This window comes from Salmo salar, chromosome ssa17, assembly GCF_905237065.1.
Source record: "Salmo salar chromosome ssa17, Ssal_v3.1, whole genome shotgun sequence".
Classification (NCBI taxonomy): domain Eukaryota; kingdom Metazoa; phylum Chordata; class Actinopteri; order Salmoniformes; family Salmonidae; genus Salmo; species Salmo salar.
Window position 1 is genome coordinate 86,800,021 of NC_059458.1, and position 25,793 is coordinate 86,825,813.

General features: G+C 48.2%; 1 pseudogene; it reads right to left on the reverse strand.

The window, feature by feature from the left end:
• The window catches only part of LOC106592467 (LARGE xylosyl- and glucuronyltransferase 1-like), a 182,305-nt pseudogene that overhangs the window by 140,776 nt on the left and 15,736 nt on the right, over positions 1-25,793 (reverse strand).

Genomic DNA, 25,793 nt, shown 5'->3' on the forward strand with positions numbered 1-25,793 from the left:
CCTTTCCTTCCAGTTCTCTGCTCCCAATGACTGGAACGAATTGCAAAAAAAAAAAATCACTGAAGCTTGAGACTTATATCTCCCTCTGTAACTTTAAGCATTGTCACGTTCGTCGTAGACATAATGGGCGGACCAAGGCGCAGCGTGAGTAGAGTTCCACATATTTATTACAGTGAAACTTCAAAAACAACAAAGAATAAACGAACGTGACATATGTAGCGCACATAAGCACTAGACTAAACAACATCCCACCACGCAGGTGGGAAAAGGACCACACTAAGTATGGTCCCCAATTAGAGGCAACGATCATCAGCTGCCTCCAATTGGGAACCATACTCACACACCAACATAGGGCTATAATAACTAGAAAAAAAACCCTAGTCACGCCCTGAGCTAAAACACAGGACGTGACAAGCATCAGCTGTCTGAGCAGCTCACCGATCACTGTACCTGAACACAGCCCATCTGTAAATAGCCCACCCAACTACCTCATCCCCATATTATTACTTACCCTCTTGCTCTTTTGCACCCCAGTATCTCTACTTGCACATCATCATCTGCACGTCCATCACTCCAGTATTAATGCTAAATTGTAATTATTTTCGCCTCTATGGCCTATTTATTGCCTTACCTCCCTACATTTACACACACTGTACATAGATTCTTCTATTTTTATTTTCTATTGTGTTATTGACTGTATGTCTGTTTATGTGTAACTCTGTGTTGTTGTTTTTGTCGCACTGCTTTGCTTTTGTAACAGTATAGCTTCCGTCCCTCTCCTCGCCCCAACATGGGCTTGAACCAGGAACCCTCTGCACACAGACAACAGCCACCCTCGAAGCATCGTTACCCATCGCTCCACAAAAAGCCGCTGCCCTTGCAGAGCAAAGGGGAACAACTACTTCAAGGTCTCAGAGCGAGTGACGTCACCCGATTTGAAACGCTATTAGCGCGCACCACCGCTAACTAACTAGCCATTTCACATCGGTTACACTTTATCTTGGCCAGGTCGCAGTTGTAAATGAGAACTTGTTCTCAGCTGGCCTACCTGGTTAAATAAAGGTTAAATAAAATAAAATATTGTGAAGTTCATTTTAGTCTGTATAGTTCCTAATAAAGTCTAAAGTCTCAAACTACTGAATCCTGTCATTCATTTGCTTATGTTGGTAGCTGTTGCATTATGGGAATCCATTCAAACGCACAGTTTCGGTTGGTGGCTGTGACCAGTCAAAATATTGTTCATTTAAATCCTAATTAATAATGTAACAAAGCTGCAGAACTTCAAGCCTTTAACACAAACTCATTAAAACTCCTGGGATGAGTCACAAACTGCCCTCTATTCCTTATGGGGGGCCTCTGGTCAAAAGTAGTGCACTAGAAAGGGACTAGGGTGCCATTTGGGACGAAATCAGGACTAAACCATCGGGAGGAAGTCAACAACTTCAGACGGGCCTCAGTCACTCATTACCTCAAGAAATAACGACAAAAAAGGGGTGACTGTGTACCAGATGTGACACGCCAGACCGACGACGGGGGGAGGGGGGGCGGATGGATGACGCTACTTCAAAAGTAGGGTCATTTAAAAAAAATACAATTAAAACTTTCATGTGCCTTAAATGACAAACTTGTTCTGTAAATATGAATGACATGTTTTAATGATAAGCCTAGTTTAGCTAAGGAGAAAGACAGGATACTTCCTTTTGACCATGCTGACTGTTGACCATGTGATAACATGATAATGGAGGGGTCGGCCATGTGTTAATGTGATAATGGAGGGGTCGGCCATGTGTTAACATGATAATGGAGGGGTCGGCCATGTGATAATGGATGGGTCGGCCATGTGTTAACGTGATAATGGAGGGGTCGGCCATGTGTTAACATGATAATGGAGGGGTCGGCCATGTGTTAACACATGGTCAACAGCTCCATTATCACGTTAACACATGGCCGCCCCCTCCATTATCACATGGCCGACCCCTCCATTATCACGTTAACACATGGCCGACCCCTCCATTATCATGTTAACACATGGCCGACCCCTCCATTATCACATTAACACATGGCCGACCCCTCCATTATCACATGGCCGACCCCTCCATTATCACGTTAACACATGGCCGACCCCTCCATTATCACGTTAACACATGGCCGACCCCTCCATTATCACATGGCCGACCCCTCCATTATCACATGGCCGACCCCTCCATTATCACGTTAACACATGGCCGACCCCTCCATTATCACATGGCCAACCCCTCCATTATCATGTTAACACATGGCCGACCCCTTCATTATCACGTTAACACATGGCCAACCCCTCCATTATCACGTTAACACATGGCCAACCCCTCCATTATCATGTTAACACATGGCCGACCCCTCCATTATCACATTAACACATGGCCGACCCCTCCATTATCACATGGCCGACCCCTCCATTATCACATTAACACATGGCCGACCCCTCCATTATCACATGGCCGACCCCTCCATTATCACATTAACACATGGCCGACCCCTCCATTATCACATGGCCGACCCCTCCATTATCACATTAACACATGGCCGACCCCTCCATTATCACATGGCCGACCCCTCCATTATCACATTAACACATGGCCGACCCCTCCATTATCACATGGCCGACCCCTCCATTATCACATTAACACATGCCCGACTTCTCCCTTATCATGTTAACACATGGCCGACCCCTCCATTATCACGTTAACATGATGTTAGTATGATCTACCAATAGGAGCTCTGCATCTCAAGCTTTTCGTATTTCTCGACATAAACCCCAGTTGGGACGGGCCATCACATATATAGGACCATGTTGGTACATAGCGAACAATGTGGTCGGCTGAATATTTCTGGGTACTATGAAAGGGAAGGCTTGACATGAATAGACTGGAGAAACCGACTTATACGATACAATACAAAGTCAAACCAGGTCCAGACAAAATAGTCCTGTTTTCTGCTTCTGGGAGTGTAGTCTGGGTTTAGTGGCGTGCTCTTTGAGGGACAGCCTGTAAACATTCTGCAGCCGGAGGACAAACAACTGGAAACATTCCCAAGAAACTCTGGAAAACATGGCAAATTTTAGGAAATCTTTTGAAAATGTGCAACCCTAGACATGAACAGAGAGGGAGGCCTGTTCAGAGGAGGGAAGCCAAGTTACAGCACCAGGTGGTTCAGGAGAGTTGGGTCCTACCTTGGAAGTTGCCAGCGGAGAGGTACAGCCAGGTGAGTGCGGGGATGAAGAGCAGGGCGAGGGAGGCAGCGAGGAACTTCCTGCGCCCGCGACACATTCCCAGCATCCTCTGTGGCGATGGCCCAGAACGAGAGGCGGAGCAACCTCTAAAGTCTGACCTCTATGTGGGTAGCAGCTGTTGGCCGGGGGGGGGCATGATACTGTCTGAGGGGAGAGGAGAGAGGACAGGAGATGAGAGAGGACAGGAGGGGATTGAGAAGAGAGGAGGGGAGAGAGGGGAAGAGAGAGGAGAGGACAGAGGAGGAGAGAGAAGAGAGGAGGGGGAGTGAGAGGAGTGTAGATAGAAGAGAGGAGGAGGGGAGAGATGGGAAGAGAGAGGAGAGGACAGAGGAGGAGAGAGAAGAGAGGAGGGGGAGTGAGAGGAGTGTAGATAGAAGAGAGGAGGAGGGGAGAGAGGGGAAGAGAGAGGAGAGGACAGGGGAGGAGAGAGAAAAGAGGAGGGGGAGTGAGAGGAGTGTAGATAGAAGAGAGGAGGAGGAGGGGAGAGAGGGGAAGAGAGGAGGGGAGAAAGAGGAATGGAGGTGAAGAGAGGCAGGAGAGGAGGGGAGAGAGGCAGGAGAGGAGGGGGAGAGAGGAGGGAAAGAGTGGAATGGAGCGGGAGAGAGGTGAGAGGAGGGGGAGAGAGACAGGATAGGTTAGATCATAACAGGAGGTATCAGAATTATTTTCAACGACGATTCTTTTCCTCCAAAAAGATCAGAATTCATAGGGGGTAAAGGCATACATAATTATGGTGATTGTTTCAAATGGAACTTTTCCATTGAATCTACTTCAGAGAAGATACTGTTAAAGTCTCGAGAGGTGTCCAAGTTGTGTCCCAAATTCCCCGTCAGACCAATATATGAATCACATATTCAGGGACTAGAGTTCAGCAGTTTGAACGAATTAGACTCACAGATGTGTTCTCTTTCTCCCAGATATATCTCTCTTACACACACACACACACACACACACACACACACACACACACACACACACACACACACACACACACACACACACACACACACACACACACACACACACACACACACACACACACACACACACACACACCTGGTAGAGATGTCCCCCTCCACTTTAGCAGCTATATTTCAGTCGATTCTCTCTGTAACGTAGCGCAGGCCAAAGCCTCCATTTATGACATAATAAATCCTCTTTCCATTACAAAACACATTTGTCCGATTAGTCACATGACCCCAGTCGATGTTTAATCTCCACCAGGGGTTAGTTGGAGCGGTCTGCGGCTGCAGAACGACGGGGCCGGGCGGAACGACGGGCCGGGCAGAACGACGGGCCGGGCAGAACGACGGGGCCGGGCAGAACGACGGGGCCCGGGCAGAACGACGCGCCCGCAGAACGACGGGGCCGGCAGAACGGCGGGGCCGGGCAGAACGACGGGGCCGGCAGAACGACGCGCCCGCAGAACGACGGGGCCGGCAGAACGACGGGCGGGCAGAACGACGGGGCCGGCAGAACGACGCGCCCGCAGAACGACGGGGCCGTCCCGCAGGCAGTCCGCTTTTAACCATTTATTTGGGCTCCTCACATCTTAAATCTTTGTTAAGAAAAAGATGTACTATATTTATAAAACATTATATGAATCCTATACATTGAAAATGGCCAATTTAGGTGCAATAAATGAGCTTAATTTCTCAGAGTTAAAACAAGCTTTAAAACAATATAACGTTTCAGGAAAGCTAATATCGGTTTCTAACTAAATGATTTGAGAACAATCTGAGATAGGTGAGAGGTGTTCAATCCTCTGGTGCTTTTTCAGGTGGAACAAACGTGTTATTCTAGTAACTTCCCTGGGAAAACCCTCTTTAAGCTCATTCACAAACACGTTCAAGTTTGAGAAAGGCAAACGTTGTTTGTCATATACAGTTGAAGTCGGAAGTTTACATACACCTTAGCCAAATACATTTAATAAACTCAGTTTTTCACAATTCCTGACATTAAATCCTAGTAACAATTCCCTTGTCTTAGGTCAGTTAGGATCACCACTTTATTTTACATTTTACGTTACATTTACGTCATTTAGCAGACGCTCTTATCCAGAGCGACTTACAAATTGGCTGCATTCACCTTATGATATCCAGTGGAACAACCACTTTACAATAGTGCATCTAAATCTTTTTTTTTGGGGGGGGGGGTTAGAAGGATTACTATATCCTATCCCAGGTATTCCTTAAAGAGGTGGGGTTTCAGGTGGGGTTTCACATTTTAAGAATGTGAAATGTCAGAATAATAGTAGAGAGAGAGATTTATTTCAGCTTTTATTTCTTTCATCACATTCCCAGTGGGTCAGAAGTTTACATACACTCAATTAGTATTTGGTAGCATTGCCTTTAAATTGTTTAACTTGGGTCAAACGTTTCGGGTAGCCTTCCACAAGCTTCCCACAATAAGTTGGGTGAATTTTGGCCCATTCCTCCTGACAGAGCTGGTGTAACTGAGTCAGGTTTGTAGGCCTCCTTGCTCGCATACGCTTTTTTCAGTTCTGCCCACACATTTTCTATAGGATTGAGGTCAGGGCTTTGTGATGGCCACTCCAATACCTTGACTTTGTTGTCCTTAAGCCGCTTTGCCACAACTTTGCTTGGGCCTTTTTATGGTGGTTTTGGAGCAGTGGCTTCTTCCTTGCTGAGCGGCCTTTCAGGTTATGTCGATATAGGACTCGTTTTACTGTGGATATAGATACTTTTGTACCCGTTTCCTCCAGCATCTTCACAAGGTCCTTTGCTGTTGTTCTGGGATTGATTTGCACTTTTCGCACCAAAGTACGTTCATCTCTAGGAGACAGAATGCGTATTCTTCCTGAGCGGTATGACGGCTGTGTGGTCCCATGGTGTTTATACTTGCGTACTATTGTTTGTACAGATGAACGTGGTACCTTCAGGCATTTGGAAATTGCTCCCAAGGATGAACCAGACTTGTGGGGGTCTACAATCATTTTTCTGAGGTCTTGACTGATTTCTTTTGATTTTCCCATGATGTCAAGCAAAGAGGCACTGAGTTTGAAGGTAGGCCTTGAAATACATCCACAGGTACACCTCCAATTGACTCAAATTATGTCAATTAGCCTATCAGAAGCTTCTAAAGCCATGACATCATTTTCTGGAATGTTCCAAGCTGTTTAAAGTCACAGTCAACTTAGTGTATGTAAACTTCTGACCCACTGGAATTGTGATACAGTGAATTATAAGTGAAATAATCTGTCTGTAAACAATTGTTGGAAAGATTACTTGTGTCATGCAGAAAGTAGATGTCCTAACCGACTTGCCAAAACTATAGTTTGTTGACAAGAAATTTGTGGAGTGGTTGAAAAACGAGTTTTAATGACTCCAACCTAAGTGGATGTAAACTTCCGACTTCAACTGTAGGTTTAGGGTACGGTAGGAAGCCCAAATATGGTCTGTTCTGGTGAGCATTACATTCGTTTTGTGGAGGTGACCTTTGCACCCTGCTGTGTCTGGGAAACATGACAGGGAGGAGGGAGAGGGGTTGGATCACACCCACTCCTACAGCTGGACCAGAGGGGACTCCCTGGCCCCTGTGGGTCCCCAAGCTGTTTATCCCTGGCTTTCTCACAGCTAGCGTACCTAGCTGTCTCTCTCTCTCCCTAGCTGGCTGTCTCTCTCTCTCCCTAGCTGGCTGTCTCTCTCTCCCCTAGCTGGCTGTCTCTCTCTCCCTAGCTGGCTGTCTCTCTCTCTCCCTAGCTGGCTGTCTCTCTCTCTCCCTAGCTGGCTGTCTCTCTCTCTCCCCTAGCTGGCTGTCTCTCTCTCTCCCCTAGCTGGCTGTCTCTCTCTCTCCCTAGCTGGCTGTCTCTCTCTCTCCCTAGCTGGCTGTCTCTCTCTCTCCCTAGCTGGCTGTCTCTCTCTCCCTAGCTGGCTGTCTCTCTCTCTCCTAGCTGGCTGTCTCTCTCTCTCCCCTAGCTGGCTGTCTCTCTCTCCCTAGCTGGCTGTCTCTCTCTCCCTAGCTGGCTGTCTCTCTCTCTCCCTAGCTGGCTGTCTCTCTCTCTCCCTAGCTGGCTGTCTCTCTCTCCCTAGCTGGCTGTCTCTCTCTCTCCCTAGCTGGCTGTCTCTCTCTCTCTCCCTAGCTGGCTGTCTCTCTCTCTCCCTAGCTGGCTGTCTCTCTCTCTCCCTAGCTGGCTGTCTCTCTCTCTCCCTAGCTGGCTGTCTCTCTCTCTCTAGCTGGCTGTCTCTCTCTCCCTAGCTGGCTGTCTCTCTCTCCCCTAGCTGGCTGTCTCTCTCCCTCCCTAACTGGCTGTCTCTCTCTCTCCCTAGCTGGCTGTCTCTCTCTCTCTAGCTGGCTGTCTCTCCCTCCCCTAGCTGGCTGTCTCTCTCTCTCTCCCTAGCTGGCTGTCTCTCTCTCCCTAGCTGGCTGTCTCTCTCTCCCTAGCTGTCTGTCTCCAGGCCTAGGACATTCTGGCTAAAGGAACTCCCCTGTCAGGACAGACCCTGACACAGACCCTGACACAGACCCTGACACAGACCTGACACAGACCTGACACAGTCCTGACACAGTCCTGACACAGTCCTGACACAGACCTGACACAGACCTGACACAGACCCTGACACAGACCTGACACAGACCTGACACAGACCCTGACACAGACGTGACACAGACCCTGACACAGACCCTGACACAGTCCTGACACAGACCTGACACAGTCCTGACACAGTCCTGACACAGTCCTGACACAGACCTGACACAGACCCTGACACAGTCCTGACACAGTCCTGACACAGTCCTGACACAGACCCTGACACAGTCCTGACACAGTCCTGACACAGTCCTGACACAGTCCTGACACAGTCCTGACACAGACCCTGACACAGACCCTGACACAGACCCTGACACAGTCCTGACACAGTCCTGACACAGATCCTGACACAGACCCTGACACAGTCCTGACACAGTCCTGACACAGACCCTGACACAGACCCTGACACAGTCCTGACACAGTCCTGACACAGATCCTGACACAGTCCTGACACAGACCTGACACAGACCCTGACACAGACCCTGACACAGTCCTGACACAGTCCTGACACAGACCTGACACAGTCCTGACACAGTCCTGACCACCCTGGGATGAAAGAAACCAAGGTGACAGGAAGCTCCAACCCAAAGTCCTTCCTGTGACACTCAGACCCAAACATGTATTAGACAAAGGGATATGAACACTAGATTACATTAATGGACATTCTGGCTAAAGGAACTCCCCCTGTCAGCATAGTCTTCCATTGCTGGTCTCTCTGTGGCTGGAGAGTCTTGGTCTTTAATGACACCCTATTCCCTAGGGGCCCTGGTCTATAGTAGTGTACTATATAGGGAATAGGGCTCTGGTCTAAAGTAGTGTACTATATAGGGAATAGGGCTCTGGTCTAAAGTAGGGCACTATATAGGGAATAGGACTCTGGTCTATAGTAGTGCACTATATAGGGAATAGGGCTCTGGTCTATAGTAGTGCACTATATAGGGAATAGGGCCCTGGTCTATTAGTAGTACACTATATAGGGAATAGGGCTCTGGTCTATAGTAGTGTACTATATAGGGAATAGGGCCCTGGTCTATTAGTAGTACACTATATAGGGAATAGGGCTCTGGTCTATAGTAGTGCACTATATAGGGAATAGGGCTCTGGTCTATAGTAGTGCACTATATAGAGAATAGGGCTCTGGTCTATAGTAGTGTACTATATAGGGAATAGGGCTCTGGTCTATAGTAGTACACTATATAGAGAATAGGGCCCTGGTCTATAGTAGTGTACTATATAGGGAATAGGGCTCTGGTCTATAGTAGTACACTATATAGGGAATAGGGCCCTGGTCTATAGTAGTACACTATATAGGGAATAGGACTCTGGTCTATAGTAGTGCACTATATAGGGAATAGGGCCCTGGTCTATAGTAGTGTACTATATAGGGAATAGGACTCTGGTCTATAGTAGTACACTATATAGGGAATAGGGCTCTGGTCTATAGTAGTGTACTATATAGGGAATAGGACTCTGGTCTATAGTAGTGTACTATATAGGGAATAGGGCTCTGATCTATAGTAGTGTACTATATATAGGTAATAGGATGTCATTTGGGACGCGCCCCGTGTCCAGCGGCAGTGAGAGATAAGTCCCCTGGCTCTTCCATAATGATTATCTGTTATTTATGAGAACTGATGAAGCAAAAGAAAATGACCCTTTCACTTCATAATGGGGCTTTATGGAACAGATGGACCCACTGGCCTTGGCAGGGGGATTGAAACGTAAAATAAACAGAGACTATAATGAATTCTCCCTGAACAGCAAAAACTATCAGTCTGAAAGCAGGAGGAGAGCAGAACAGGAAGACTGTAAATTCATCACAAGAGACAGTGGTGTGTGTTCCAAATGGCATCCCATTCCCTTCATAGTGCACTATGTTTCACCAGGGCCCAGAGGGACTTCTGACTCAGGAGTAGTGCACTATATAGGGAATAGGGCTCTGGTCTATAGTAGTGCACACTATAAGGGAATAGGGCTCTGGTCTATAGTAGTGCACTATATAGGGAATAGGGCTCTGGTCTATAGTAGTGCACTATATAGGAATAGGGCTCTGGGAATGGCTACTATAGGGAATAGGGCTCTGGTCTAAAGTAGAGCACTATATAGGGAATAGGGCTCTGGTCTAAAGTAGTGCACTATATAGGGAGTAGGGTGCTATTTGGGACGTATCCTGGAAAATAATCATAAAAGAAAGGATGACAGGATGAGAGATGGATGATGGATGGATGATGGATGGATGATGGATGGATGGTTGATGGATGGATGACGGATGATGGATGGATGATGGATGGATGATTGATGGATGGATGATGGATGGATGATGGATGGTTGATGGATGGATGACGGATGGATGATGGATGGATGATGGATGGATGATGGATGATGGATGGATGATGGATGGTTGATGGATGGATGACGGATGGATGATGGATGGATGATGGATGGATGATGGATGATTGATGGATGGATGATGGATGGATGATGGATGGATGATGGATGGTTGATGGATGGTTGATGGATGGTTGATGGATGGATGATGGATGGATGATGGATGGATGATGGATGGATGAATGGATGATTGATGGATGGATGATGGATGGATGATGGATGGATGACGGATGGATGAATGGAACAGTGTTAAAATGTTTTCCATCACTACTGTAAGTCACTCTGGATAAAAACCGTCTGTTAAATGATAAAACTACACTGAACTCAAATAGAATCTCAACATGGTAAAGTGTTGGTCCCATTTTCACCAGCTGTAATAAAATATCCCAGAAAATGTTCCATACACACCAGAAAGCTTATTTCTGTCTGTAATAAAGCCCTTCTGTGGGGGAAAAAGCTCATTCTGATTGGTCTATGACTTCCCAGGCCCACCTATGGCTGCGCCCCGGCCCAGTCATATGAAATCCATAGATCAGGGAGGAATGAATTTATTACAGTTGACTGATTTCCTTCTATGAACTGTAACATCTTTGAAATTGTTGCATGCTGCGTTCATATGTCTGTTCAGTATAAATGAAAAATGTATTGTCCCTCCTCTCAGTAGCTGCTTTGTCTGTAAAATAGAGTAGACAGACCTGGATCAGGTTGGAGATCTGCCTGCAGAATTATAGCCCCCTCAACCCTCCCTCCCTCCCTCCCTTATAGCCCCGTCCCTACCCCTCCCTCCCTTATAGCCCCCCTCCCTCCCTTATAGCCCCCTCCCTTCCCCCTCCCTCCCTTATAGCCCCCTCCCTCCCTTATAGACCCCTCCCCCTCCCTCCCTTATAGCCCCCTCCCTCCCTTATAGCCCCCTCCCTCCCTCCCTCTTATAGCCCCCTCCCCCTCCTTTGTAGCCCCCCCTCCCTCCCTTATAGCCCCCCTCCCCTGCCTTAAAGCCCCCCCTCCCTCCCCTTATAGCCCCCTCCCCCTTCCTTATAGCCCCCTCCCTCCCTTATAGCCCCCCTCCCCCTGCCTTAAAGCCCCCTCCCTCCCTTATTGCCCCCTCCCCCCTCCCTCCCTTATAGCCCCCCCAGCACCGTATGGTCACATTAACACACTAAGGTGATTAGCTGAGTGGGCGTCTGCTGTCACAAGGGCACACAGAAGAGACAGAGGTAAGAAGGAAACAGGATTATTTTGGAGAGTGTGTCATTTTGGCTGCCCAGAGAATACATCACTAAGGCATTCTGGTAACAGAGCTAACACAGTGAACCCCCTAGGCTTCAGCTCACCTGGGTCTAGGCTTCAGCTCACCTGGGTCTAGGCTTAAAGCTCACCTGGGTCTAGGCTTAAAGCTCACCTGGGTCTAGGCTTAAAGCTCACCTGGGTCTAGGCTTAAAGCTCACCTGGGTCTAGGCTTAAAGCTCACCTGGGTCTAGGCTTAAAGCTCACCTGGGTCTAGGCTTAAAGCTCACCTGGGTCTAGGCTTCAGCTCACCTGGGTCTAGGCTTCAGCTCACCAGGCTAACACAGTGAACCACATTCCCATGATGAGTTACCTGGGTGTGGGCTTCAGGAGTTACCTGGGTCTGGGCTTCAGGAGTTACCTGGGTCTGGGCTTCAGCTCACCTGGGTCTAGGCTTCAGCTCACCAGGCTAACACAGTGAACCACATTCCCATGATGAGTTACCTGGGTCTGGGCTTCAGGAGTTACCTGGGTCTAGGCTTCAGCTCACCTGGGTCTAGGCTTCAGCTCACCAGGCTTCTGAAGTTACCTGGGTCTAGGCTTCAGGAGTTACCTGGGTCTGGGCTTCAGCTCACCAGGCTAACACAGTGAACCACATTCCCATGATGAGTTACCTGGGTCTAGGCTTCAGGAGTTACCTGGGTCTGGCCTTCAGGAGTTACCTGGGTCTGGGCTTCAGGAGTTACCTGGGTCTGGCCTTCAGGAGTTACCTGGGTCTGGGCCTCAGGAGTTACCTGGGTCTGGGCCTCAGGAGTTACCTGGGTCTGGGCCTCAGGAGTTACCTGGGTCTGGGCTTCAGGAGTTACCTGGGTCTGGGCTTCAGGAGTTACCTGGGTCTGGGCTTCAGGAGTTACCTGGGTCTGGGCTTCAGGAGTTACCTGGGTCTGGGCTTCAGCCAGAGTTACCTGGGTCTGGGCCTCAGGAGTTACCTGGGTCTGGGCCTCAGGAGTTACCTGGGTCTGGGCTTCAGGAGTTACCTGGGTCTGGGCTTCAGGAGTTACCTGGGTCTGGGCTTCAGGAGTTACCTGGGTCTGGGCTTCAGGAGTTACCTGGGTCTGGGCTTCAGGAGTTACCTGGGTCTGGGCTTCAGGAGTCACCTGGGTCTGGGCTTCAGGAGTCACCTGGGTCTGGGCTTCAGGAGTTACCTGGGTCTAGGCTTCAGGAGTTACCTGGGTCTGGGCTTCAGGAGTTACCTGGGTCTGGGCTTCAGGAGTTACCTGGGTCTGGGCTTCAGGAGTCACCTGGGTCTGGGCTTCAGGAGTTACCTGGGTCTGGGCTTCAGGAGTTACCTGGGTCTGGGCTTCAGGAGTTACCTGGGTCTGGGCTTCAGGAGTTACCTGGGTCTGGGCTTCAGGAGTTACCTGGGTCTGGGCTTCAGGAGTCACCTGGGTCTGGGCTTCAGGAGTCACCTGGGTCTGGGCTTCAGGAGTCACCTGGGTCTGGGCTTCAGGAGTTACCTGGGTCTGGGCTTCAGGAGATACCTGGGTCTGGGCTTCAGGAGTCACCTGGGTCTGGGCTTCAGGAGTCACCTGGGTCTGGGCTTCAGGAGTTACCTGGGTCTGGGCTTCAGGAGTCACCTGGGTCTGGGCTTCAGGAGTTACCTGGGTCTGGGCTTCAGGAGTTACCTGGGTCTGGGCTTCAGGAGTCACCTGGGTCTGGGCTTCAGGAGTTACCTGGGTCTGGGCTTCAGGAGTTACCTGGGTCTGGGCTTCAGGAGTTACCTGGGTCTGGGCTTCAGGAGTCACCTGGGTCTGGGCTTCAGGAGTTACCTGGGTCTGGGCTTCAGGAGTTACCTGGGTCTGGGCTTCAGGAGTTACCTGGGTCTAGGCTTCAGGAGTTACCTGGGTCTGGGCTTCAGGAGTTACCTGGGTCTGGGCTTCAGCTCATCAGGCTAACAGACTTATGATGAAGATTCTGCTTCAAACCCAAATGGTCACTTTTTCTGTATTCCACAAATGTCACTATTTCTTTGGGGTTTTTTTCATACAGAAAACAGTAGTCAATGAAGTACCCAACTGAGCATGAATATTTCTCAAAATACTAGTAACAAAATAACCTGAAGAGAGATCTGAGAGAATGCGACAGAGAGAAGAGCGAGAGAAGGAGAGGGAGAGAGAGAACGCGAGAGCGAGGGAGAGAAAGCGAGAGCGAGGGAGAGAAAGCGAGAGCGAGGAGAGAAAGCGAGAGCGAGGGAGAGAAAGCGGAGAGAAGGGAGAGAGGGAGAGAAAGCGAGAGCGAGGGAGACGAGGAGGGAAAGCGAGAGAGAGGGAGAGAACGCGAGAGCGAGGGGGAGAAAGCGAGAGAGAGGGGGAGAGGGAGGGAGAGTGAGGGGGAGAAAGCGAGAGAGAGGAGGAGAGGGAGGGAGAGTGAGGGAGGGAAAGCGAGAGAGAGGGAGAGAACGCGAGAGCGAGGGGGAGAAAGCGAGAGAGAGGGGGAGAGGGAGGGAGAGTGAGGGGGAGAAAGCGAGAGAGAGGGGGAGAGGGAGGGAGAGCGAGGGGGAGAAAGCGAGAGAGAGGGGGAGAGGGAGGGAGAGCGAGAGCTGAAGGGGAAATCTGTCAGTATGAGATACACTACATAACCAAAAGCAGACACCTGCTCGTTGAACATGTCATTCTAAAATCATGGTTATTAATATGGAGTTGGTCCCCTCTATGCTGCTATAACAGCCTCCACTCTTCTGGGAAGGCTTTCCACTAGATGTTGGAACATTGCTGCTATAACAGCGTCCACTCTTCTGGGAAGGCTTTCCACTAGATGTTGGTACATTGCTGCTATAACAGCCTCCACTCTTCTGGGAAGGCTTTCCACTAGATGTTGGAACATTGCTGCTATAACAGCCTCCACTCTTCTGGGAAGGCTTTCCACTAGATGTTGGAACATTGCTGCTATAACAGCCTCCACTCTTCTGGGAAGGCTTTCCACTAGATGTTGGAACATTGCTGCTATAACAGCCTCCACTCTTCTGGGAAGGCTTTCCACTAGATGTTGGAACATTGCTGCTATAACAGCCTCCACTCTTCTGGGAAGGCTTTCCACTAGATGTTGGAACATTGCTGCAGGGGGACTTGCTTCCATTCAGCCACAAGAGCATTAGTGAGGTCGGGCACTGATGTTGGGTGATTAAGCCTGGCTCGCAGTCAGCGTTCCAATTCATCCCAAAGGTGTTAGATGGGGTTGAGGTCAGGGCTCTGTGCAGGCCAGTCAAGTTCTTCCACACCGATCTTGACAAACCATTTCTGCATGGGCCTCGCTTTGTGCACGGAGGCGTCGTCATGCTGAAACAGGAAAGGGCCTTGCCCAAACTGTTGCCATAAAGTCAGAAGCACATAATCATCTAGAATGTCATTGTATGCTGTAGTGTTAAGATTTCCCTTCACTGGAACTCAGGGGCTCGAACCGTGAAAAACAGCCCCAGACCATTATTCCTCCTCCACCAAACTTTACAGTTGGCACTATGCATTGGGACAGGCTGCTCGGCCATGGAAACCCATTTCATGAAGCTCTCGACAAACAGTTATTGTGCTGACGTTGCTTCCAGAGGCAGTTTGGTACTCGGTAGTGAGCGTTGCAACCGAGGACAGACAATTTTCAGCTCTTGGCGGTCCCGTTCTGTGAGCTTGTGTGGCCTACCACTTCGCCGGCTGAGCCGTTGTTGCTCTTAGACGTTTCCACTTCACAATACAAGCTCTTACAGTTGACCCGGGGCAGCTCTAGCAGGGCATAGCCCTGAGCATAGCCAAATCCACTCATTTGAAGGGATGTCCACATACTTTTGTATATCTAGTGTATTTTGTTGAGGTAGGGGTTGAACTGCTAACACAAAGACTGGGGTTTTAACAAAGAAAGGCATTATACTGTACTGGTGCACCTGACATTAAAACTTAAAAAAAAAACAGAATAACTGACATGTGGATTAATGCTCAGCACTACGTTCTCCTGTAACATGTGGATTAATGCTCAGCACTACCCTCTCCTGTAACATGTGGATTAATGCTCAGCACTACCTTCTCCTGTAACATGCTGGATTAATGCTCAGCACTACCTTCTCCTGTAACATGCTGGATTAATGCTCAGCACTACCTTCTCCTGTAACATGTGGATTAATGCTCAGCACTACCTTCTCCTGTAACATGTGGATTAATGCTCAGCACTACCTTCTCCTGTAACATGTGGATTAATGCTCAGCACTACCTTCTCCTGTAACATGTGGATTAATGCTCAGCACTACCTTCTCCTGTAACATGTGGATTAATGCTCAGCACTACCTTCTCCTGTAACATGTGGATTAATGCTCAGCACTTCCTTCTCCTGTAACATGGTGGATTAATGCTCAGCACTACCTTCTCCTGTAACATGTGGATTAATGCTCAGCACTACCTTCTCCTGTAACATGTGGATTAATGCTCAGCACTACCTTCTCCTGTAACATGCTGGATTAATGCTCAGCACTACCTTCTCCTGTAACATGCTGGATTAATGCTCAGCACTACCTTCTCCTGTAACATGTGGATTAATGCTCAGCACTACCTTCTCCTGTAACATGTGGATTAATGCTCAGCACTACCTTCTCCTGTAACATGTGGATTAATGCTCAGCACTTCCTTCTCCTGTAACATGCTGGATTAATGCTCAGCACTACCTTCTCCTGTAACATGCTGGATTAATGCTCAGCACTACCTTCTCCTGTAACATGCTGGATTAATGCTCAGCACTACCTTCTCCTGTAACATGCTGGATAGTGACAACCCCAATCTCATCTGTCTGATGAACTGGACAAGTTATAGACGGCCATCTTCTGTCTAAAAAAGGTCCAGCTTCTCCTAAAAAAAATAACTGTCTTTTCAAGACACAACAGTGGCCTTTCTGACGTGGTAAATAGGTCCTGGTGAACAACGATACAACTGTAAGAAATTATTCCTGAAGTTTTCAGTGACACAGATCATTACTCAGCTCCAGGTGATGTCAACATTTGGTCCTGTCAAAGAGTTTCAGGAAGACTGACTCAGACGTCATCACCATTCACCATGACAACAGACTGACTCTGACGTCATGACCATTCACCATGACAACAGACCGACTCAGACGTCATGGCCATTCACCATGACAACAGACTGACTCAGACGTCATGACCATTCACCATGACAACAGACCGACTCAGACGTCATGACCATTCACCATGACAACAGACTGACTCTGACGTCATGACCATTCACCATGACAACAGACTGACTCTGACGTCATGACCATTCACCATGACAACAGACTGACTCTGACGTCATGGCCATTCACCATGACAACAGACTGACTCTGACGTCATGACCATTCACCATGACATCAGACCGACTCAGACGTCATGACCATTCACCATGACAACAGACCGACTCAGACGTTATGGCCATTCACCATGACAACAGACTGACTCTGACGTCATGACCATTCACCATGACAACAGACCGACTCAGACGTTATGGCCATTCACCATGACAACAGACTGACTCTGACGTCATGACCATTCACCATGACAACAGACTGACTCAGACGTCATGGCCATTCACCATGACAACAGACTGACTCAGACGTCATGGCCATTCACCATGACAACAGACTGACTCTGACGTCACGACCATTCACCATGACAACAGACTGACTCTGACGTCGCGACCATTCACCATGACAACAGACTGACTCTGACGTCATGACCATTCACCATGACAACAGACTGACTCTGACGTCATGACCATTCACCATGACAACAGACTGACTCTGACGTCATGACCATTCACCATGACAACAGACCGACTCTGACGTCATGACCATTCACCATGACAACAGACCGACTCTGACGTCATGACCATTCACCATGACAACAGACTGACTCTGACGTCATGACCATTCACCATGACAACAGACTGACTCTGACGTCATGGCCATTCACCATGACAACAGACTGACTCTGACGTCATGACCATTCACCATGACATCAGACCGACTCAGACGTCATGACCATTCACCATGACAACAGACCGACTCAGACGTTATGGCCATTCACCATGACAACAGACTGACTCTGACGTCATGACCATTCACCATGACAACAGACCGACTCAGACGTTATGGCCATTCACCATGACAACAGACTGACTCTGACGTCATGACCATTCACCATGACAACAGACTGACTCAGACGTCATGGCCATTCACCATGACAACAGACTGACTCAGACGTCATGGCCATTCACCATGACAACAGACTGACTCTGACGTCATGACCATTCACCATGACAACAGACTGACTCTGACGTCATGACCATTCACCATGACAACAGACTGACTCTAACCTGGTAGCAGGATAGAGAAGGCTCTGTGTAGGAAACTAACCTGGTAGCAGGATAGAGAAGGCTCTGTGTAGGAAACTAACCTGGTAGCAGGATAGAGAAGGCTCTGTGTAGGACACTAACCTGGTAGCAGGATAGAGAAGGCTCTGTGTAGGAAACTAACCTGGTAGCAGGATAGAGAAGGCTCTGTGTAGGAAACTAACCTGGTAGCGGGATAGAGAAGGCTCTGTGTAGGAAACTAACCTGGTAGCAGGATAGAGAAGGCTCTGTGTAGGAAACTAACCTGGTAGCAGGATAGAGAAGGCTCTGTGTAGGAAACTAACCTGGTAGCAGGATAGAGAAGGCTCTGTGTAGGAAACTAACCTGGTAGCGGGATAGAGAAGGCTCTGGGTAGGAAACTAACCTGGTAGCAGGATAGAGAAGGCTCTGTGTAGGAAACTAACCTGGTAGCAGGATAGAGAAGGCTCTGTGTAGGAAACTAACCTGGTAGCAGGATAGAGAAGGCTCTGTGTAGGAAACTAACCTGGTAGCAGGATAGAGAAGGCTCTGTGTAGGAAACTAACCTGGTAGCAGGATAGAGAAGGCTCTGTGTAGGAAACTAACCTGGTAGCAGGATAGAGAAGGCTCTGGGTAGGAAACTAACCTGGTAGCGGGATAGAGAAGGCTCTGTGTAGGAAACTAACCTGGTAGCAGGATAGAGAAGGCTCTGTGTAGGAAACTAACCTGGTAGCAGGATAGCGAAGGCTCTGTGTAGGAAACTAACCTGGTAGCAGGATAGAGAAGGCTCTGTGTAGGAAACTAACCTGGTAGCAGGATAGAGAAGGCTCTGTGTAGGAAACTAACCTGGTAGCAGGATAGAGAAGGCTCTGTGTAGGAAACTAACCTGGTAGCAGGATAGAGAAGGCTCTGTGTAGGAAACTAACCTGGTAGCAGGATAGAGAAGGCTCTGTGTAGGAAACTAACCTGGTAGCGGGATAGAGAAGGCTCTGTGTAGGAAACTAACCTGGTAGCAGGATAGAGAAGGCTCTGTGTAGGAAACTAACCTGGTAGCGGGATAGCGAAGGCTCTGTGTAGGAAACTAACCTGGTAGCAGGATAGCGAAGGCTCTGTGTAGGAAACTAACCTGGTAGCGGGATAGCGAGTCTTGAAATGCTACTATATTAGTCTAGTCACTTCCTTGACTTTGAGCAGCAGCAGGGCCACGGCTCAGATCATAACTGCTTTGAAGTGGGAACATGAAAGATGTAGGCCTGCCCTCTCTTTCCTGCCCTCCACTTCCCAACAGGTGTCCAGACAGCTGGATAGCAAGGACAGGAGACAGGTGGAGAGAGGGATGACGAGAGAGAGAGAGAGAGAGAGAGAGAGAGAGAGAGAGAGAGAGAGAGAGAGAGAGAGAGAGAGAGAGAGAGAGAGAGAGAGAGAGAGAGAGAGAGAGAGAGAGAGAAAGAAAGAAAGAAAGAAAGAAAGAAAGAAAGAAAGAAAGAAAGAAAGAAAGAAAGAGATGATAAGAGCGAGAGAATGCAGAATTCTGCTAAAATATCCTCTGTGTACAACGTAAAACACCAAATAATGCAGAGCAGAATTAGGCCGATACCCGCTAATTATCAAAATACAGAAAAGAGCCGTTAAATTCTACAACCACCTAAAAGGAAGCGATTCCCAAACCTTCCATTACAAAGCCATCATCTACAGAGAGATGAACCTGGAGAAGAGTCCCCTAAGCAAGCTGGTCCTTCCATTACAAAGCCATCACTTACAGAGAGATGAACCTGGAGAAGAGTCCCCTAAGCAAGCTGGTCCTGGGGCTCTGTTCACAAACACAAACAGACCCCACAGAGCCCCAGGACAGAAACACAATTAGACCCAACCAAATCATGAGAAAACAAAAAGATAATTACTTGACACATTGGAAAGAATTAACAAAAAACTGAGCAAACTAGAATGCTATTTGGCCCTAATCAGAGAGTACACATTGACAGAATACCTGACCACTGGGACTGACCCAAACTTAAGGAAAGCTTTGACTATGTACAGACTCAGTGAGCATGGCCTTGCTATTGAGAAAGGCTGCCGTAGGCAGACCTGGCTCTCAAGAGAAGACAGGCTATGTGCAACACTGCCAAGAAAATGAGGTGGAAACTGAGCTGCACTTCCTAACCTCCTGCCAAATGTATGACCATATTTCAGACACATATTTCCCTCAGATTACACAGATCCACAAAGAATTAGAAAACAAATCCAAACTTGATAAAGCCAGATATCTACTGGGTGAAATACCACAGTCTGCCATCGCAGATGCAAGATTTGTGACCTGTTGCCACAAGAAAAGGTCAACCAGTGAAGAACAAACACCATTGTAAATACAACCCATATTTAAGTTAATTTATTCTCCCTTTTGTACATCGGTACAAAACGAAATAGCCATATGACATTTAATTATTTTGGAACTTCTGTGAGTGTAATGTTACTGTTAATTTGTATTGTTTATTTCACTTTTGTTTATTATCTATTTCACTTGCTTTGGTAATGTTAACATGCTTCCCAATGCTAATAAAACCCAGAGAGAGAGAGAGACAGAGACAGAGACAGAGACAGAGAGAGAGAGAGAGAGAGAGAGAGAGACAGAGACACAGAGAGAGACAGAGAGACACAGAGAGAGACAGAGAGAGACAGACAGAGAGAGACAGAGACCGAGAGAGAGACACAGACACAGAGAGAGAGACACAGAGAGAGAGACACAGAGAGAGAGAGAGAGAGAGAGAGAGAGAGAGAGAGAGACAGAGAGAGACACAGAGAGAGACAGACAGACAGAGAGACAGAGAGACAGAGACAGAGACAGACACAGAGAGAGAGAGAGAGAGAGGAGACAGAGACACAGAGACACAGACACAGAGAGAGAGACACAGAGAGAGAGAGAGAGACAGAGAGAGAGACACAGAGAGAGAGAGAGAGAGAGAGAGAGAGAGAGAGAGACAGACAGAGAGAGAGACAGAGGCAGAGAGAGACATGGTGAAGAGCCCCCACCACCACTATCTCTCCAACCAGGCAGAGAGGAGTGTTTCACTCTCTACATGATAAGTGTGGCCGCAGGTTAAACCAGTAGAATATGAAGCTGACAAGAGAACAGAGATGTATTGTGGGAGTAAATGGCTCCCTGCTTTAGAAAACATATTGACGGTGGAGGGAGGAGGTGGGGGTCACAACCTTCCATTTTCATTCTGTTACCTAACCTGAGCACTTATTAAAACATTCAGTTTAAAGTACAGAAACCTTTAGGAATGTGGTACGTAGGACGACCTACTGTGTGAAAGGAGTTATCTCGCTATGAAAACCTCCCCAGAGGCACCGCTAGTCCTCACTTCATTAACTAACACACCAAACACACCACACCCACCTACCGCCACAGGTTACCTTCACCGAGCTACGCAAACTGTGTCACAATACAAAACCAAATGAACACAGCACTCTGCAGCGGGCGTTATCCCCGAGTGTTCTAAACACGGCAGGCGTTATCCCCGAGTGTTCTAAACACGGCAGGCGTTATCCCCGAGTGTTATAAACACGGCGGGCGTTATCTCCGAGTGTTCTAAACACGACGGGCGTTATCCCCGAGTGTTCTAAACGCGGCGGGCGTTATCCCCGAGTGTTCTAAACGCGGCGGGCGTTATCCCCGAGTGTTCTAAACGCGGCGGGCGTTATCCCCGAGTGTTCTAAACACGGCGGGCGTTATCCCCGAGTGTTCTAAACACGGCGGGCGTTATCCCCGAGTGTTCTAAACACGGCGGGCGTTATCCCCGAGTGTTCTAAACACGGCAGGCGTTATCCCCGAGTGTTCTAAACGCGGCAGGCGTTATCCCCGAGTGTTCTAAACACGGCGGGCGTTATCCCCGAGTGTTCTAAACACGGCGGGCGTTATCCCCGAGTGTTCTAAACACGGCGGGCGTTATCCCCGAGTGTTCTAAACACGGCGGGCGTTATCCCCGAGTGTTCTAAACGCGGCAGGCGTTATCCCCGAGTGTTCTAAACGCGGCGGGCGTTATCCCCGAGTGTTCTAAACGCGGCGGGCGTTATCCCCGAGTGTTCTAAACACGGCGGGCGTTATCCCAGAGTGTTCTAAACACGGCGGGCGTTATCCCCGAGTGTTCTAAACACGGCAGGCGTTATCCCCGAGTGTTCTAAACACGGCAGGCGTTATCCCCGAGTGTTCTAAACACGGCAGGCGTTATCCCCGAGTGTTCTAAACCCGGCAGGCGTTATCCCCGAGTGTTCTAAACACGGCAGGCGTTATCCCCGAGTGTTCTAAACACGGCAGGCGTTATCCCCGAGTGTTCTAAACGCGGCAGGCGTTATCCCCGAGTGTTCTAAACACGGCAGGCGTTATCCCCGAGTGTTCTAAACGCGGCAGGCGTTATCCCCGAGTGTTCTAAACACGGCGGGCGTTATCCCCGAGTGTTCTAAACACGGCGGGCGTTATCCCCGAGTGTTCTAAACACGGCAGGCGTTATCCCCGAGTGTTCTAAAACAGACTACGAATGCCTTGGAGATCGACCAGTTGGTGACCCCCGCTTTACTTTACTGCCTCTTAAACCCTGTCTACAGTCAGTACCTTCCCTTATGTACTGTTGGACCTCTGAAACTCTGTCTACAGTCAGTACCTTCCCTTAAGTACTGTTGGACCTCTTAAACTCTGTCTACAGTCAGTACCTTCCCTTAAGTACTGTTGGACCTCTTAAACCCTGTCTACAGTCAGTACCTTCCCTTAAGTACTGTTGGACCTCTTAAACCCTGTCTACAGTCAGTACCTTCCCTTAAGTACTGTTGGACCTCTTAAACTCTGTCTACAGTCAGTACCTTCCCTTAAGTACTGTTGGACCTCTTAAACCCTGTCTACAGTCAGTACCTTCCCTTAAGTACTGTTGTCTAGATGGGTTAACTTTATTCACCTGGAACTGCCTGATCAAACAGCCGACCTCTCCTCTCCTGGTTGTGGCAGGACTTTACATCTTGTCTGGCTAGGTTGTCCCTCGTGAAATCCTTTACACTAAACATATATCTCATCTCTACGTCCTCTCTGTGAGTCAGAGTAACACTAAACATATATCTCATCTCTACGTCCTCTCTGTGAGTCAGAGTAACACTGAGCATATATCTCATCTCTGTGAGTCAGAGAAACACTAAACATATATCTCATCTCTACGTCCTCTCTGTGAGTCAGAGAAACACAAAACATATATCTCATCTCTACGTCCTCTCTGTGAGTCAGAGTAACACTGAGCATATATCTCATCTCTGTGAGTCAGAGAAACACTAAACATATATCTCATCTCTACGTCCTCTCTGTGAGTCAGAGTAACACAAAACATATATCTCATCTCTACGTCCTCTCTGTGAGTCAGAGAAACACTAAACATATATCTCATCTCTACGTCCTCTCTGTGAGTCAGAGAAACACTGAGCTTATATCTCATCTCTACGTCGTCTCTGTGAGTCAGAGTAACACTAAGCATATATCTCATCTCTACGTCCTCTCTGTGAGTCAGAGAAACACTAAACATATATCTCATCTCTGTGAGTCAGAGTAACACTAAACATATATCTCATCTCTACGTCCTCTCTGTGAGTCAGAGTAACACTAAACATATATCTCATCTCTGTGAGTCAGAGTAACACTAAACATATCTCATTGTTAACACCTAATGTATGCTTGGTTAACCCTCTAACCCAGGCCTGTGCAACTCCAGTCCACATGGAGATCTCTGTTGTTTTCTATATGAGAAAGGTCCAGTCATGGAGATCTCTGTTGTTTTCTATATGAGAAAGGTCCAGTCATGGAGATCTCTGTTGTTTTCTATATGAGAAAGGTCCAGTCATGGAGATCTCTGTTGTTTTCTATATGAGAAAGGTCCAGTCATGGAGATCTCTGTTGTTTTCTATATGAGAAAGGTCCAGTCATGGAGATCTCTGTTGTTTTCTATATGAGAAAGGTCCAGTCATGGAGGTCTCTGTTGTTTTCTATATGAGAAAGGTCCAGTCATGGTTACCACAACACTGAGAGGGTCGTCATGGAGATCTCTGTTGTTTTCAAGATACCTTTAATAGAAAATGTCTCTAGTAAAAGTAAAGATACCTTTAATAGAAAATGTCAAGTGAAAGTCACCCAGTAAAACACTACTTGAATAAAAGTCTAAAAGCATTTGGTTTTAAATCCACTTAAGTATCAAAAGTAAAAAGTATAAACCATTTCAAATTCCTTATATGAAGTAAACCAGACAGGACAGTTATTTTTTGTTGACAGATATCCAGGGGCAACACTCCAACACTCAGACATCATTTACAGATATCTCATCTCTACGTCCTCTCTGTGAGTCAGAGTAACACTAAACATATATCTCATCTCTGTGAGTCAGAGTAACACTAAGCATATATCTCATCTCTGTGAGTCAGAGAAACACTGAGCATATATCTCATCTCTGTGAGTCAGAGAAACACTGAGCATATATCTCATCTCTGTGAGTCAGAGTAACACTAAACATATCTCATTGTTAACACCTAATGTATGCTTGGTTAACCCTCTAACCCAGGCCTGTGCAACTCCAGTCCACAGGGGCCTGATTGGTGTCACACTTTTACCCCGGTCCCCAGCTAACACACCTGCCTCCAATCAGGCCCTAGGGATGGGGGGGAAAGTGTGACTCCAATCAGGCCCTAGAGATGGGGGGGAAAGTGTGACTCCAATCAGGCCCTAGAGATGGGGGGGAAAGTGTGACTCCAATCAGGCCCTAGAGATGGGGGGGAAAGTGTGACTCCAATCAGGCCCTAGAGATGGGGGGGAAAGTGTGACTCCAATCAGGCCCTAGAGATGGGGGGAAAGTGTGACTCCAATCAGGCCCTAGAGATGGGGGGGAAAGTGTGACTCCAATCAGGCCCTAGAGATGGGGGGGAAAGTGTGACTCCAATCAGGCCCTAGAGATGGGGGGGAAAGTGTGACTCCAATCAGGCCCTAGGGATGGGGGGGAAAGTGTGACTCCAATCAGGCCCTAGGGATGGGGGGAAAGTGTGACTCCAATCAGGCCCCAGGGATGGGGGGAAAGTGTTAAACCAATCAGGCCCTAGGGATGGGGGGAAAGTGTTAAACCAATCAGGCCCCAGGGATGGGGGGAAAGTGTTAAACAAATCAGGCCCTAGGGATGGGGGGAAAGTGTTAAACCAATCAGGCCCCAGGGATGGGGGGAAAGTGTTAAACCAATCAGGCCCCAGGGATGGGGGGGAAAGTGTTAAACCAATCAGGCCCCAGGGATGGGGTGGGAAAGTGTTAAACCAATCAGGCCCTAGGGATGGGGTGGGGAAGTGTTAAACCAATCAGGCCCCAGGGATGGGGGGAAAAGTGTTAAACCAATCAGGCCCCAGGGATGGGGGGGAAAGTGTTAAACCAATCAGGCCCCAGGGATGGGGGGGAAAGTGTTAAACCAATCAGGCCCCAGGGATGGGGGGGAAAGTGTTAAACCAATCAGGCCCCAGGGATGGGGGGGAAAGTGTTAAACCAATCAGGCCCCAGGGATGGGGGGGAAAGTGTTAAACCAATCAGGCCCCAGGGATGGGGGGAAAAAGTGTGACATCAATCAGGCCCCCGAGGACTGGAGTTGCCCAGTCCTGATCTAACCTGAATCAAGGATGTAATGAATGAATAAATGACAGAAATACCTTCAGAATAAAACAAGAGCATGATGACATGGTTACCACAACACTGAGAGGGTCGTCATGGAGATCTCTGTTGTTTTCTATATGAGAAAGGTCCAGTCATGGTTACCACAACACTGAGAGGGTCGTCATGGAGATCTCTGTTGTTTTCAAGATACCTTTAATAGAAAATGTCAAGTGAAAGTCACCCAGTAAAACACTACTTGAATAAAAGTCTAAAAGCATTTGGTTTTAAATCCACTTAAGTATCAAAAGTAAAAAGTATAAA